Source organism: Argentina silus, assembly GCF_951799395.1.
Source record: "Argentina silus genome assembly, chromosome: 2".
Taxonomy (NCBI): Eukaryota; Metazoa; Chordata; class Actinopteri; order Argentiniformes; family Argentinidae; genus Argentina; species Argentina silus.
The window spans coordinates 34,197,744-34,201,504 of record NC_139656.1 but is presented as its reverse complement, the minus strand read 5'-3'; positions in this window follow the sequence as shown (position 1 = coordinate 34,201,504).

The window sequence follows — 3,761 nt, the reverse complement described above, 5'->3', positions numbered from 1 at the left end:
AGACTAGTCATCTGTGTCTGCAGACCAGACAGAACACTCCCGCTGGGCTACAAAAACACCCTGCCCCTCTACAGAACACCCTGCCCCTCTACAGAACACTCCCGCTGGGCTACAAAAACACCCTGCCCCTCTACAGAACACCCTGCCCCTCTACAGAACACCCTGCCGCTCTACAGAACACCCTGCCCCTCTACAGAACACCCTGCCCCTCTACAGAACACCCTGCCCCTCTACAGAACACCCTGCCTCTCTACAGAACACCCTGCCCCTCTACAGAACACCCTGCCGCTCTACAGAACACCCTGCCCCTCTACAGAACACCCTGCCCCTCTACAGAACACCCTGCCGCTCTACAGAACACCCTGCCCCTCTACAGAACACCCTGCCGCTCTACAGAACACCCTGCCGCTCTACAGAACACCCTGCCGCTCTACAGAACACCCTGCCACTCTACAGAACACCCTGCCCCTCTACAGAACACCCTGCCGCTCTACAGAACACCCTGCTGCTCTACAGAACACCCTGCCCCTCTACAGAACACCCTGCCCCTCTACAGAACACCCTGCCGCTCTACAGAACACCCTGCTGCTCTACAGGATGCTAGCACTACAGACTCATTGGTGACTCCTCAGTTTTGATGACGACGATGACGATGATGATGACGATGATGATGACGATGATGATGATAATGATGATGATGTAGCTACTGTCCCTCTGTCTCTGATCCTCTCATACTGTGCCAGGCGCCCGGAAGAAGGAAACTGCTCTAATGGGCCTGATTAGACTGAAGGAGAGGGGGTGGGGGGGGAGGGAGGGGGGGGCAGAGAGAGAGAGAGAGAGACAGAAACAGAAAGAGAGAAACAGAAAGAGAGAAACAGAGAGAGAGAAACAGAGAGAGAGAAACAGAGAGAGAGAAACAGAGAGAGAGAAACAGAGAGAGGGAGAGAAACAGAGAGAGAGAAACAGAAAGAGAGAAACAGAGAGAGAGAAACAGAGAGAGAGAAACAGAAAGAGAGAAACAGAGAGAGAGAAACAGAGAGAGAGAAACAGAGAGAGAGCTGCAGGCTGATAGATATTACGATAGCGTTCATTGATCCTCACACTCATTGCTGTTGCTTCAGCTCCGCCTTGTGGAATACACACACACACACACACACACACACACACACACACACACACACACACACACACACACACACACACACACACACAGTCTGGGAGAGTTGAGATCAAGTAAAAAATACTGATGAAAGTTTAGGTTTTAAATGATATTTCCAATGTTGTTGAGTCTCCACAATGACAAAACAACACAATATTGTTGAGATGAGTTTATTTCATACACAATGTTTGTATGCATTATCTACCATAGGTTTATCTATCTATAAGTTTATAGATTTGTTTGGTTTAAATCTCCATGTGTGTCTGCCCCCCCCCCCCCCCCCCCCCCCCGCAGTGTGGTCTAAGAACAGCAAGCCCGTCCATACCACCATCCTGAACCCCCACATCCACCTGATCGGCGAGGAGGCCGCCTGCATCGCCTACATCCGCATCACCCAGTACATCGACACCAACGGCATGCCCCGCACCGCCCAATCAGAAGAGACCCGCATCTGGCACCGCCGAGACGGGAAGTGGCAGATAGTCCACTTCCACCGCTCCGGGTCGCCTTCCGCCATCACCAAGTAGGCTGGTCCGGTGAGTGTTGTGTCTACTCTACTCTACTGGAGCAGTAATACAGACAACACTGGGGACTCAGCTCTGCGCTGACACCTGGTGGTGAGAGGGCAGACCTGCAGCAGTGGTTGCTCTGAATGGCAGGGATGCTGTAGCAGCAGTAATGTGCTGTGTTAGTTATTCATCTCTTAGACGCCTGTGTTTGTAAATTAGCTTGGTTAACCTTGTCTTTCTTCTCCCCTTTCCCCTCCCCTCCCCTCCCCTCCCCACTCCATGTCCTCTCCTCCCCTCCCCACTCCATGTCCTCTCCTCTCCTCTCCTCTCCTCTCCTCTCCTCTCCTCTCCTCTCCTCTCCTCTCCTCTCCTCTCCTCTCCTCTCCTCTCCTCTCCTCTCCTCTCTTCCCTCCCTCTCTCCCTCCCACCTCTCCTTTCCTCTCCCCTCTTCTCCTCTCCTCTCTCCTCTCCTCTCCTCTCCTCTCCTCTCCTCTCCCTCCCTCCCTCCCTCCCCCCTCTCCTCTCCTCTCCTCCCCATCCTCTCTCACCCGTCTGCCTCCCCCCCTCTCTCACCCGTCTGCCTCCCCCCCCAGCCAAGCTCCAGAGTAGGAGGGGTTTTGAGGGAGAGTCTCTCTGAGTGACAGCGATGGTGACCAACTGGCTGCGTTGGGAGAGAGGGACACGCCCACCAGCCGGACGAATCACCAGCCCTCTGCTTCTTCTCTTTACTTGAAATCAGTTTACGTTCACTAGCTCCTCCTCTTTTATGTTAAAAACCAATCAGCTAGCTCCTCTTATACCTGTCTCTGTCACTACCCAATCAGCTAGCCCCCTCTCTCAACTCTGTCTTTGTCACAGTAAATGAACATTAGCTAGCTCCTCCCCATTCTGTCTGTCACATAACCAATCAGCTAGCTCCTCTCATCTCTGTACTTGTCCCTAGCCAATCAGCTAGCTCCTCTCAACTATGTATCTGTCCCTAGCCAATCAACTAGCTCCTCTCATCTCTGTACTTGTCCCTAGCCAATCAACTAGCTCCTCTCATCTCTGTACTTGTCCCTAGCCAATCAGCTAGCTCCTCTCATCCCACTGTCTCTCTCTCATGTAAATATGCTGCTGTGCGTTTAGGGAACACAAGACTTCCTTCATGTCTCTCCGTCCTTCCTTCCTCCTCTGACTGTCTTTATCCCCGTCCTCCGACGGCACATGGCCGAAGCCAGTTTAGTCCTGATGGACAATGAGTATGATTGGCTCCGTAAGGCACTAGCAGAAATCTCTTCACCTACAGTACATCTATTTAACACTAGATCTCCTCCATACAGATTCCAGTGTCCTCTTCCAAGGTCTGGATGGTTGAATGAACTCATGTCTGGTGTAGAGGAGCGTAATAAACAGGTCTCCCTTCTACAGTCGGACCACAGAGCAGCCATCTGCCATCTCCCAAGACACAGTATTTTCCAAAGTATTTGAGTATTTTAAAGAGTATATTACAGAGAACTCCACATCAATACATGGGTGCGTGGGAGAGGTAACTATATAGTATATATATATATAATATCACAGAATAATATATTATATCAAAGCTCTTCTTTAGGATCTTCCAGTCAGGACTCTTCCCCTCTCTATAATGTTCTACACAGGACCAGAGCAGTTTACTTCGTAAAAGTACTAGACACGATGTAAAGTACACCATTCTGCATACTTTAGTAACGTAAAGTACAGCATTCTAACTTCAGTAGTGTAAAGTACAGCATTCTAACTTCACTAGTGTAAAGTACAGCATTCTAACTTCACTAGTGTAAAGTACAATATTCTGCCTATTTCAGTCCAAAGCGAGAAGCAATTTGCAAAAGGCCACTGCCACTTCCCCAGGTTTTCCTGCAATAAGCTAGGTGGGTGTTTTTCTACTGAGTGTGTGCCCTGATGAAGGTTCTGGTGTGAGTTTTGAACCAGAGGTGGTTTTTAACAGCCTTGTTTTCTGAGTGTTCCTTCCTGTATCGATGTGTTCCATTCTCTATCGTCTGTATGGTGATGTCATCTGTATGGTGATGTCATCACTTGCATGCTGGTGTAGATGAGCGTTGATTCTCTCC